Genomic DNA, 13,501 nt, shown 5'->3' with positions numbered 1-13,501 from the left:
ATCAGCTGTTCTGTATATTAGTATACGCAAAGTGACAACATACATGTGAAAAAGCAGATGGTCTGATGGCCGCCTAAAGTGTTACCCCATTCACCAAAAACAGAAAAGGTGTTTCAGTGTTACCACATTGCAAAAATAAAAAAGTAGATGTTTTAAATCAACGGCAAGTAAATATGTATACAAAAATATATTTTTGAAGTTCATTATTAATAACAAGTTTTTAATATTTAAGCATTAAAAAATTAATATTTTCATATTTTAATTATTAATATGAATTTAACGGCTCAGCCGACAAAATTGTCGGCGGCGGCGGCTTTAAAATTTTATCGGCGGCTCGGCTTAGCCGGCTGTGAGCCGATCGGCGCAGGTCTCTGAGTCCAAGTTGCAGAATGTTTGAGTCTGGATACAGAAGAAGCTGATAACTGAAATAATACACGAACAAACATATTTACGTTGCTACAACAACAACCCAATGGCCAACAAAATATTTAATTCGAATCGAAGCAGGAGTTGGAAACCTCTAGTAACTCTAATACATATGAAGAAGTGAACAGCGGTCCCAAACAAAAGGAAAATGTTTCAAAACTATTAGTGTTCGCTAGAGGCCATGAACATCGTTTTCACAAGTCTTCGGAGTGCATTTTTTGATGTATGTATTGTGTATTGCTTTTCACATGGTCTTCATTTGATGAATTGAATGCAAAACATCAAACATTTTCATAATTTTTTATACCCTCAGCATTTATGCTAACGAGGGTATATACACTTTCATACGGGCAAAATGTGCCTCATCGAAATAATGGTTTTAGACCACAAGTATGTTTGGACGAAATGTGTTTCAGACAATTTGGAGTCAATTGAGCAATGTCCGTCCGTCTGTCGGTCTGTCTGGCTGGCTGGAGCGCACGATAACTCTAGAACGGATGAACCGATTCGGTTCAAATTTCGGCTTTCGTAATATTTTGCCCAAACTTAGTTTAAGTTAGAAGATGGGCTATATCGGTCCACTCCTTCCGGTACCTCCCCCACAAAAGTTCGAAAATGTTCGGAAAATTTGTGCGCACGATAACTATTGAAGGGAGTGACCGATTTGGTCCATACTTTGCCCATCGTAAAATGTGTACCAGACTTAGATAATGTTTCAATATAGACTCAATCGGCCCACTCCTTCGGGTACCTCCCACACAAAATTTCGGAAAAGTTGAGTTTAGTGCCATCTCTCGAATCGCTCTGATTTTTGTTTTAGCAACTTGTATTCACTGCCCTCCATACGACGGTACCAATGTCATTAGGGGCAAGTCCATAATTCCTCAGAAAACAGCCTCAAAGTTGCAAAAAAAACCCTATGACACTGTGAGGTGGTTGGAGCGCATGATAACTCTGCCGATTCGGTCCAAAATTTGGCCTAGTTATATTTTGTCCAAACATAGTTTACGTTCAAAAATGTTCGGAAAATTTGTTCATACGGTAACTCTTGAAGGGAGTGGCCGAATTGGTCCATACTTTACACATCCTAATATATCCACTAGATATATATCAGGTTCAAATATGGACTATATTTGTCCACTCCATCCGGTACCTCCCACACACAATTTCACTTAGATTTTTGTTGAAGCAGCTTGCATTCGCTGCCTCAATTACGATGGTAAACGTTTTTTCAGGTGGCAATTCCATATTTCTTGGGCAAACACCCCGAAGGGTGTAAAAACCCCATATTGCATCATATGTAGCGGCTGGACATGCACTTCCATAATGGTCAATGTAGATCTATTCCTTTTAGTATCTCCTCCGCAAAACTTTTGATCTCTAATCCTAATGAACATTTTTGTCGGTTCAAATTCCAAAAATTTTAAAAACCCCCTAATTACACAAGTTTTTTTGGGAAAAAATTGTTTCAATATACATATACAGGCTGAGGGTATATCTCTGTCGGCAAAGCCGACTGATACTTTTTTTACTTGTTTAAAAATTAAAATATCCGGCTTGGACACAGAAAGTCTTCTTCCTGATTAGAACATAAAAAATTTTCGGCTGTGACAAATCCCCTCAGTCCACATTTCCTGAGTATTGCAGCCATGTAAAACTTTTCTACTCGTGGTGTCCAATGAATCGGAGTGCATTCATTGATATGAGAAAAGTGTCCCTTGTCTCTTCTTGCATGTTGTGGGAACATATGTATGCAATTTTTTGATAACATTAACTCCGCAATAAATGAACTCGTTTTTGAAATGAGCTATTCTGATAATAGTAAAAATTACAAACTCTTTATTGTGCTTAAAATTTGCAACAAAATATATACAGTGACACAGAAAAGTATACATACACCCTACAAAAATGCAGTTTTGGCTAAATCGTTGGGTTTTTTACAGCAACAACTGCACTGTGTGGCTCCTTGGTGACAAAATAACCATAATTACACAAATTTATTTTAGTCTAATACGTATATTTAATACAATTAAAGAAATTCAATTTTCACAACACAGAAAAGTATACATACACCCCAAGGAAAATTTATACATTTTTTAGTTTTGGCGAATGTCTCTGGGTGTCTGAGATATATTTTAGAGAAAAGAAAATAATTTTTGGGGTCAAATGCCGTTATTTGGGGTCAAGTTTCTTATATACCTCGTTAAAGCTGATCATTGCTTAATTTTTTGCGTTTTTAGGTATTGCACTTTATAAATGTTACGTGTCCCTTACTGCTGCAGCCAGGAGATGCTCAGATAACGCCAGCTAGCTCTGCCGACTCTCGTGGGGTAGGTACCATCCCAACATCTCGAGCTGAGGACCGCCAACAATAACTAAAAAACGATGACATCTATACAAAAACTTTACAACAAGTCTTCCATCATAACCCGTCGACTCCTGGCCCAGAAGCCACTATAGCCGCCCACCCAACCATGATCATCCGTTCCCACTCTGTTGTAGATGACCCCTATTCCCGCTTCCATTCCACCACTTACCTCACCTTATTTTTACCTCCCTCCTTAAAATTTACAAGTCCATAATTACATCATATACCATGTCACATTATTTATTTTTATAACCATGCTTAAATCTAAGACTAAATCTATATTTGTTTTTAATTCTATTTTTTTTTTTTTTTTTTTTTTTTGGTTAAGACAAAAATCAATAAATCATCAATTATTATAAATCAAAAATTGTTTTGTATTAATTATGTTGTATGAGTCTCAATTATCAGAGTAAATGTTTACGAACGGTTTTATTAAACCAAATTTGATTATTAACGGTTGACACAATATGCCTAGCAGAACCCACAACGAATGTCACAAAACAAAGGTCCCAAAGATGGACTAACATACTAAAACTCAAGCTATCCTAGATGTCCTGACAGAGCTCTTGGAGGAATCCTAGGCTAACCTGTTAAAAGACGAAAAGAAAAAACTAAATTCTGACTGACCTTGTGGATCCTTAACAAAAACTATATCTAAACAGTTAACAAAATTTGAAAATAGTAAATCAAAAATCAAACACATAAGCATATAAAAAAAAATGTAATAATTATAAATAATACTAATAATATGAAATATTAAAATATACTAATTTGTCAGCAAGCAGTTAAAAAAAAATTAAACGTGAATGGATATATGGATAAATTTCTTTAGCTATACATAAAAAAATATTAAAAAAAATTCGTTGAATATTATTCATTTGTGTCCCAGTTGTACGTTATCATAGCCAGTTTTCTGGCATTTTCTTTTTAAATTTTTTTGTGGTTATGGACTTCAGCCCCTTTGGTTATGAGCAAACATACATATATCCTTATTGTCGCTCCTTTTGGTTATGAGCAAACATACATATATCCTTATTGTCGCTCCTTTTGGCCTACACTGCCAATGCTTGTTTTGAATAGATATTTTGGACCAGATGTAATTGTCCAATCATAAATTCTTGGTACTGAGCACAATTAGTCTGGAAATGCGCCTCCGCCGTTGCTATTTCGGCTCGTGTCTACTTGGGCAGCATTCCACAGTACAACTTTTGTCGTTTATTTTAAAGATTGATGATACTATCAATATTTTTTCTTTCTGTCCTACCTTGATCTGAAGGGATTTCCTGGGTATGTAAAGGCGGTTGACCACCAGACAACCTATTCTCATTTCCCGGATCGACTGCCGTTGGTGGACACCAATGCTCCGACCTGTTAATTAATAGCGAACTACTAAATATCGTATTTGGTGCTAATTTCGGCCTCATACTCACATTCAATTTTGTCGGTTCGCTATTATGGCCTTTAACAATATTCCCAGTAGGACAATCAGCGCAAAGCGTTTAATGAAATCTACACAATAGCCACCATTAATATTATTTATCATAATTTAAATTTTTCATTCGTATACCTTTAACCCTCTTATTAACTTTTGGGTTTATTACACTTTATCATAAACTTTTCACTTCAATACTGAACTTGCACCGAATAAAAGTTACAAGGACTCCACTATGCTCAGCACCACATTCTATTCAAACTGAGCTCATTTGCCACTGCCTGTCCTATTTATAAGCTCTGAATTTGTCTGGAAACTTTCCAAGACAACCATCTGCCTCATACCATCTAATTTACTTATCATCCTACTGCCTCTTTCTCAGTAATAGAACGAACTCATAAATAAAATTAAACCTATTGTTCATCCTTTTCCTACATCAGACATTCTAATGACAGTAACATGCAATTTAAATCGATTATTAATGTCCGACATTTCAAATATTCAAAATATCCGACATTTTCTAAACATACCGTGGTGGCATCTACCTTGCTTGCTTGCGCTTACAGAGTTCATTTCTTTATTTTTATGAATGAATCATGTTCCACATTCGGATTGGTTGGCAACGCGGTGTAGTATTAGCTGTCAAAGAACGAATGGAGGAACATAAAGAAAAAGAAAAACAATTTAGTTGGAGGACGCTGTTGGTAAATTTTTGTATCGTTCCAGCAATTTGTTAATATTTAACGCTACTAATAATCTTTTCTTTCCTTTTCAGGTATATACCTCCGCTCTTGGAATACATTGGGTTACCTCCGGCAATTGTGGACCGAATCTGGTGTGCAAACATAGCCAATATTGCTTCGCAATGGCCGGTGATAACTCCTTGTATTGCCAAGACATTTCCATGTGGTTTTCACAAACCACATTTGAAACGTACCAGCTCATCGTTTTTGGCATGGCTAACCATGAAGCATCTATGGTTACCCACAGTAAGTGCCATCTTATGGTCACGGCTAGCCACGACCAGCATACTCGTGGTTACCCAAAGCAAGTGTCCTTTATTGGCATGGCTAACCATGAAGCATCCATGGTTACCCACAGTAAGTGCCATCTTATGGACACGGCTAGCCACGACCAGCATACTCGTGGTTACCCTCAGCAAGTGTCCTTTATGGGCATGGCTAACCACGACCACCATACTCGTGATTACCCAAAGCAAGTGCCCCCCTTTGAGGCTTTATATTGTTATTGTGATTTTTTTTATGGACACGGCGGACCATTAAAGGCATAATAGTGGTCTGCCATTCGGGAGTGTCCACATTAGCTACCTCCAGCTCTCCCAACTTTAGTGCATGATGAGAGCTGGTGGAATATCGTGGTTTTGTGGCTGCCACGGAGGCGTAAAAAGCCACCCCCTAAGGTCCCTCCACGCAAAATTTTTTTTTTGCATATTGACTGAGGACTTTGTGTCGCCATCGCTCCGCAACAAAACTCCAGGGCAAACGAAGAATGATGTTGGGACTGGTGTGCGGAGAATTTACGAGTCGGGGAGTTGCGTTCAACGTGGGGAACTCTCACGCCCTGAGATTATAGCCGGGCTCTACGAAATTACAAGATTTTAGGGAAGTATATAAGTATGTGTTCCGTCCGTAAGATTTTACTTTGGGAATATTTTCAGTATCTTCTCGAGGTCTATGGGAAGTCCTCAGGATTGGGACCAATACAGTTTAAGGCAGGGTGAGTAAATGGAATTAACTAAGGAGTAGGTTTGACGTGTATAATTACTAAAAATGGAGTATAATCACATTATAGGTGTATAATTGCAGGTATAATTCGAGATAGGGATATAAAATTTAGGAAAAATAAGTGTAAGCATAAACGAGTGTTTTCACAGATATAAAATGGTATTGCACTATAGATATAGATCTATGCATTTGGACAAGCACAACATATATTAAGCCTAGTCTTAATCCTAATATTGCACTTATCATATCACAGAGTCGTTATCTATATTGCATTAGTATTTTATATCTTTTACGTGGTAAATTCCGATGTTTTTCCCTTGTAGGTTCTCCAATTCATACATATTCTGCCCTACAGGCCTGACTATGCGACATTTCACAAACTTTTTACAGAATTTGGAGTTGATGTTTTTGGAAAAGTCAGACAATACAGTATTCCGCCTATATACTTCCTGTCCCGGTTGAAATTTGATTACTCGGGCCCTTTGATTGTATTTGTCCGAACTTTTCACGAATGCTTGGTGCAGATTATCTTTTATTTTTCCTCTTATAATCTCGAGTTTTCCATGTCTATTCATTTCCTTGAGCTCATGGTCAGTTAGGGACATTAATTTCCGGGCTAATTTGTAGTCCGTACCACTAGAGTACATATGGAACCCGAATAGCGCAAAAAAAGGGGTTACCCCTGTTGAGGAATGTACAGAATTTCTGAGGGCACACTCAATTTCTGATAAATACATGTCCCAATCCCTATGATCCTGATCAAGGTATGTCCGAATAGCATTTATTACCGATTGGTTGACACGTTCGGAAGCATTGGACTGGGGTGAATATACCGCCGTCCTCATGTGTGTTATTTGATAGCCTTCCATTAGCTCTTTGAAAGTCTGGGAAGTAAACTGGGCCCCATTATCGCTGTGGATCACTTCAGGGACTCCAAATTTATAAAATATTTCGTCCACTAGGAACTTTACTACATTTCCTGCCGTTGCTTCCCGCATGGCTTTAAGAAATGTGAACTTGGTGAAGTGATCCACAACGATGAATATGTAAGTGTTACCTTTTTTTGACCTGGGGTACTTTCCCAGGAAATCTACATATAGTTTTTGGAAAGGCCTATCGGTTATTACCTCTTGGCCCATACTCGGCATCATGTGTTGATTACTAGGTTTCGATTCTTTACAAATTTGGCACCGGCGTACATATTCCCTAATTTGGACGGTCATTCGAGGCCAATAGAAAAACCTTCGGACCCGTTCAAGGGTCTTCATTATACCTCCATGTGCCGAAGTATTGCTGTCATGGGCTTTTTTGATTATTTCATTGGTTATGGCCGATGGAATCCATAGTTTCCATCTGATCTCTTCATCATCCTCCCGATCAGGTAATACCTTTTTATAAACATAACCATCTTCTACTTTAAGATCAGGTAATCTGTCTTGATTCTCATTGATATGTTTTATGAGCTCAGTATATTCTTCCCCCTCAAATTCTGTGGTTTCAAAATTCAACATATCACCTTCGGTAAGTTCGCTTACGTCGATAGTCGGCGCTCTTGATAACATATCCGCGACAACGTTATCTGCCCCTTTTCGATGCTCTATGTTGAAGTTAAAGGCTTGTAATTGTAAAGACCATCTCGCTAATCTTCCCGTCAAGTCTTTTAGAGACATCAGCCATTTCAGTGAGGCATGATCTGTTATGACAGTGAATGGTAATAGCTCGACGTAGGGTCGGAATTTCTTTATCGCCATCACTGCCGCCAAACATTCCTTTTCTGTCACGCTATAGTTGCGTTGACAGGCATTCAATTTGGCTGAATAAAAAGCTATGGGATGTTCTTCCCCTTTATCGTTTAACTGATACAACACCGCTCCTATCCCATATTCGGAGGCGTCGCATTGTACATAAAAATGTTTGGAAAAGTTGGCATGTCTCAGAACGGGAGCGGATGTTAAAGCCTTTTTGAGGTTTTCAAAAGCCTTAAGGGCTGGCTCACTCATCTCAAATTTTTTTGTTTTCTTTAAGGTGTCGGTTAGAGGTGCGGAGATGGTGGCGAAATCCTTTATAAAACGCCTATACCATCCCGCAGTCCCTAGAAAACTTCTTACCTCTCTTGCACTTTTGGGAGCTTTAATATTTCTGATAGCTTTTATCTTGTCGGGGTCAGTCTTTAACCTTCCATCCCCAATAATAAAACCCAAATATCTCAGTTCCCGGAAACAGAACTGAGATTTCTTTAGTCCTATCGTTAGGTTCGCTCTTTTGAGACATTCTGCTACTTCATTAAGAAGACGTAGGTGATCTTGGAAATCACTGGATATCACAAGCAGGTCATCTAAATAAATAAAAACGTTTTCTTTTAGTTGAGACGGTATCACTTTATCCATAAGCCTACACAAGCGTTGGGCCGCATTGCAAAGCCCAAAAGGCATCACTCTAAATTGGTATAGAGGGCGACCCGGCACCGTGAACGCTGTGTAGGACTTACTTTCGTCATCAAGTTGAATTTGCCAAAAGGCATATTTTAAATCGACGCTGCTTATATAGTACGTCTCATCGATTCTGCTTAGGATGCCGTCAATGTTTTGGAGCGGGTACGCATCCTTCACTGTTAGTTTGTTCAATTTTCGGGCATCCAAGCAGAATCTATTTTTGCCTGGCTTTCTAACAATTGTTGTCCTGTTACTCCAGGGACTATTACTTTCCTCGATTACATTCAATCGTAGCATATTGTCAATTTCTTCATAAACAATTGCCTGTACCGCTGGAGATATGGGGTAATGGCGGTCTTTGACAGGTTCCGCGCCTTCAATGAGCTGAATGGAATGTTTTTCCAAGGTGGTATTACCCAATCCTCTTTCTTCAAAAGTGTAAAAACTCTTAATAACTTTGTCCAATTGTTCTTGTTGTTCCTTAGATAAGTCGTGAGGGTTCAATTTGTAATTTTCCCCATCACCCATATCCTCGAGAACCTTTTCAACATTAATTTCCTCGACAGGAACTATATCAGGGGCAATATTGTATAGCTTCCAAAAATCAACCCCTAAATACAGCTGCTGTTCAAGGTCAGGGCATAAATATAATTCAATTTCCTTAGTAACATCCTGGTATTCTATTTTTACTCTAATTTTTCCAATTACCCTGTGTTGATTACCCGAGGCAGTCTTCACATTAGAAAATATGGGTTTTATATCTCTCCCTAGTTGTTCCAATAATTCCCTACAACCTTTCCCCAATATGCTCACAGAAGCCCCAGAGTCAAGTAGTCCTTTTAATTTGTTGCCTTCTATCTCTATTTCAGCATAAGGCCTTGGATCATGCCGACTATTGGCTCTGTTTAGTGCTTCAACGATGCTTTTAAAAACCTTTCTTTTATCGGCAAATTTTTGTCTCACTTTGGGCACTTTTCTGGTTGACAGTGGAACCTCATTGGAACCGAATATTCTCTGTCTTACTTTTGCATAATTTTCCTCGCGTTCTTTGACAGTTAAGTAATGCCTAATTTTGGAAAAAGACTCATCATCATTTAATTTTGTTGTATTTTCTTCATAGATTTTGTTATTCTTCTTTTCGGAGCTCGGTTTGTGGATATTCCACAGTTTTACTTCAGGGGTTTCTAATTCGGACGAGGACCCCCTTCTCGATCCCCGCCCTTGTTCACATTTCCCTGCTGGCACATGTTGCACTTGGGAGTAGTAGTACCCGGGTTACCACATTTATAGCAGAACAAGGCCCTAGTAACTTCCTCACAATCTCGGAACGTATGTCCCGATTTCCTGCAGTTCCAACAGGTAAGTAGGGGTCTTGCTGGCCTATTGTATTGCATAGCGCACAAATCTTCTATTTCAGGCTCATTCCTATTATACGGTGATGTCTCATACATATCATCTACTACCTCACTAACCTGTCTTATGGGCCGTTGTAGTGGAAGGTGTTGCCGGGGTTCCCTCCTCAAAAAGGTCTTTTCAGCCTCATTACACTCCACTCGGAGGTGTTCGACCGAAGAGACCGGAATCGGATAGACAATTCTTCCAATGCTGTCTTTTACGTTTTTCTTCAAAATTTTCATCATATCAAAATCCGATATAGGTTGAAGCAACTTAGCTCGGATTTGGCCCATGGCCTGGAAGAAATTGTCCACCGATTCATTCATTTGTTGTTTCCTTTGAACAAGATCAGTCACGATCTCACAATTCGACCTGGAAGATTGATATTGGGTTAAAATACTATATTTCAGGTGTTCCCAATCATGGATTCCATGAGTCCTTTGGAATAACCAATACCATGTTTCGGCCCTACCAGACAGTATGAGGGGGAAATCCCTTATTATTTCTGGCCAGGGGATTTGATATTGTTTTTGATAATATTCTAACCTGTATACAAACTCTTCCACCTCTAAACCATTGGAACTACCATCGAACGTAAGGCCCAGTTTATTAATGCGAACTATATTGAACTCTTTTCTAGAATCTATGACCCGATTTGGAGGAAATCCTGTAGTGATAGCATTGCCAGTGGATTCGGCATTATTTTGTACCGCATTTTGCTGACTTCTGGAATCCATGGTTCTATTAGGTGGAGCTCTGGGTACCTCATTATTTGGCAGCACATTTGGCTGACCTACTGAATTATTGGTAGCACTTGGAACCTGGTTTCTCAACAGCTTCTCCATCGCGGAGGTCAAGTCCCCTAAAGTCTTTTTTATATCGCTCATCTCTGTTTGAACCTTTTGAACGGAATCCTCTAGAGTTCTAATCTGGTCGGAATTTTGATTATTTTTAGTTGTTTCAGAACCCCCTCCTGCACCTTGGAGGTATACCGGACCTAAAGAATTTGAAACCGGATTTCTAGCATTGATGGTTTGGGAGAAATCCATTATCTGGCCGTCGCCACCTTGATTTGCTTCTGCCATATTTGCTGGTGAGTCGTTTTTCTTCCTTTTTTCTTCTGGAGTACTGATAGTCCTATTCAGATCAAATACGTTAGGTCTATCTCTTTTTCGGCTTTTAGATTGGGACCTAGTCTCCCTACTCATAACCCTTATTCTGTGTACTTCTTACAAAAACGTCTTTTAATGTAATTTAGAATTTTATGTATATATTTATGTCACAAAAATTAATGTACGCTTTTTATCTCTTTTTATAATCGACTTTAATAATATCTTTCTATGCTTTTCATTAGGAGGTGTATTAAGGTGAGGTGTGGTGTATGCGGTTTTGCTTTGCTATATGTCTTATTGGGTTATAATGGAACATTCTAACTACGAGACAAATGATGAAGAAAAACAGTTTGATATGTGCACTGATATCGACACCACCGTCGACCTATTCAGATTTCTGTTCATCTTTGATGGTACGACAGCCCTCTAACTAACTGCAGAGCGGATACCTCCTCTTATGAACAGGATCACCATCAAACATCATGCTGTTTCTAAAACTGTTATTCTACTTAGGATGATCTGTGCTGATACCACTGTATCTCCACTAACAGGTACGTCACATACTACCCTAGTCTGTATTAGTCATTACTGCCTTTCTTCCAAAGTATCCGTCATCAGTAACCTCTGTACATCAATTTCTGGCCCCTGTCCAGAATGGTTACAAATTTTACTGACCCAGATACTTCAGATTACCAGTCACTAATGTTGGTCTATTTTTTTCTTTTTTTTTTAGTGGGTTATTGCTAAGTGTCTTGGTGACCTACACTTCCTACATTCCTACACCGCGAAGGTTTCTTTGGTATGGGCGCCATATTGTTACGTGTCCCTTACTGCTGCAGCCAGGAGATGCTCAGATAACGCCAGCTAGCTCTGCCGACTCTCGTGGGGTAGGTACCATCCCAACATCTCGAGCTGAGGACCGCCAACAATAACTAAAAAACGATGACATCTATACAAAAACTTTACAACAAGTCTTCCATCATAACCCGTCGACTCCTGGCCCAGAAGCCACTATAGCCGCCCACCCAACCATGATCATCCGTTCCCACTCTGTTGTAGATGACCCCTATTCCCGCTTCCATTCCACCACTTACCTCACCTTATTTTTACCTCCCTCCTTAAAATTTACAAGTCCATAATTACATCATATACCATGTCACATTATTTATTTTTATAACCATGCTTAAATCTAAGACTAAATCTATATTTGTTTTTAATTCTATTTTTTTTTTTTTTTTGGTTAAGACAAAAATCAATCAATCATCAATTATTATAAATCAAAAATTGTTTTGTATTAATTATGTTGTATGAGTCTCAATTATCAGAGTAAATGTTTACGAACGGTTTTATTAAACCAAATTTGATTATTAACGGTTGACACAATATGCCTAGCAGAACCCACAACGAATGTCACAAAACAAAGGTCCCAAAGATGGACTAACATACTAAAACTCAAGCTATCCTAGATGTCCTGACAGAGCTCTTGGAGGAATCCTAGGCTAACCTGTTAAAAGACGAAAAGAAAAAACTAAATTCTGACTGACCTTGTGGATCCTTAACAAAAACTATATCTAAACAGTTAACAAAATTTGAAAATAGTAAATCAAAAATCAAACACATAAGCATATAAAAAAAAATGTAATAATTATAAATAATACTAATAATATGAAATATTAAAATATACTAATTTGTCAGCAAGCAGTTAAAAAAAAATTAAACGTGAATGGATATATGGATAAATTTCTTTAGCTATACATAAAAAAATATTAAAAAAAATTCGTTGAATATTATTCATTTGTGTCCCAGTTGTACGTTATCATAGCCAGTTTTCTGGCATTTTCTTTTTAAATTTTTTTGTGGTTATGGACTTCAGCCCCTTTGGTTATGAGCAAACATACATATATCCTTATTGTCGCTCCTTTTGGTTATGAGCAAACATACATATATCCTTATTGTCGCTCCTTTTGGCCTACACTGCCAATGCTTGTTTTGAATAGATATTTTGGACCAGATGTAATTGTCCAATCATAAATTCTTGGTACTGAGCACAATTAGTCTGGAAATGCGCCTCCGCCGTTGCTATTTCGGCTCGTGTCTACTTGGGCAGCATTCCACAGTACAACTTTTGTCGTTTATTTTAAAGATTGATGATACTATCAATATTTTTTCTTTCTGTCCTACCTTGATCTGAAGGGATTTCCTGGGTATGTAAAGGCGGTTGACCACCAGACAACCTATTCTCATTTCCCGGATCGACTGCCGTTGGTGGACACCAATGCTCCGACCTGTTAATTAATAGCGAACTACTAAATATCGTATTTGGTGCTAATTTCGGCCTCATACTCACATTCAATTTTGTCGGTTCGCTATTATGGCCTTTAACAATATTCCCAGTAGGACAATCAGCGCAAAGCGTTTAATGAAATCTACACAATAGCCACCATTAATATTATTTATCATAATTTAAATTTTTCATTCGTATACCTTTAACCCTCTTATTAACTTTTGGGTTTATTACACTTTATCATAAACTTTTCACTTCAATACTGAACTTGCACCGAATAAAAGTTACAAGGACTCCACTATGCTCA

General features: G+C 38.2%; 3 long non-coding RNA genes across 4 annotated transcripts; 1 reads left to right on the top strand and 2 right to left on the bottom strand.

Annotated features, from left to right (window-relative positions):
- Positions 1-3,354: 3,354 nt before the first annotated feature.
- Positions 3,355-4,468, bottom strand: LOC141402094 (uncharacterized). The gene is made up of 3 exons (XR_012412524.1): positions 4,362-4,468; positions 4,225-4,303; positions 3,355-4,162 (listed from the first exon to the last, which is right to left on the bottom strand). It is a non-coding gene; the product is annotated as an uncharacterized lncRNA (long non-coding RNA).
- A 438-nt stretch (positions 4,469-4,906) lies between these two features.
- Positions 4,907-12,098, top strand: LOC141402092 (uncharacterized). 2 transcript variants are annotated; one of them, XR_012412522.1, is made up of 5 exons: positions 4,907-5,963; positions 9,273-9,457; positions 9,524-10,891; positions 11,153-11,461; positions 11,644-12,098. It is a non-coding gene; the product is annotated as an uncharacterized lncRNA (long non-coding RNA). The 2 variants fall into 2 exon arrangements; XR_012412521.1 differs by having other exon boundaries at positions 9,273-10,891.
- On the bottom strand, positions 12,094-13,501 carry LOC141402093 (uncharacterized). Its single transcript, XR_012412523.1, has 3 exons — positions 13,395-13,501; positions 13,258-13,336; positions 12,094-13,195 (listed from the first exon to the last, which is right to left on the bottom strand). It is a non-coding gene; the product is annotated as an uncharacterized lncRNA (long non-coding RNA).

Source organism: Musca autumnalis, unplaced genomic scaffold, assembly GCF_047663935.1.
Source record: "Musca autumnalis isolate F117 unplaced genomic scaffold, ASM4766393v1 scaffold_4, whole genome shotgun sequence".
Lineage (NCBI taxonomy): Eukaryota > Metazoa > Arthropoda > Insecta > Diptera > Muscidae > Musca > Musca autumnalis.
The sequence above is the reverse complement of the archived record's forward strand: the minus strand, read 5'-3'. Positions and strand labels throughout refer to the sequence as shown.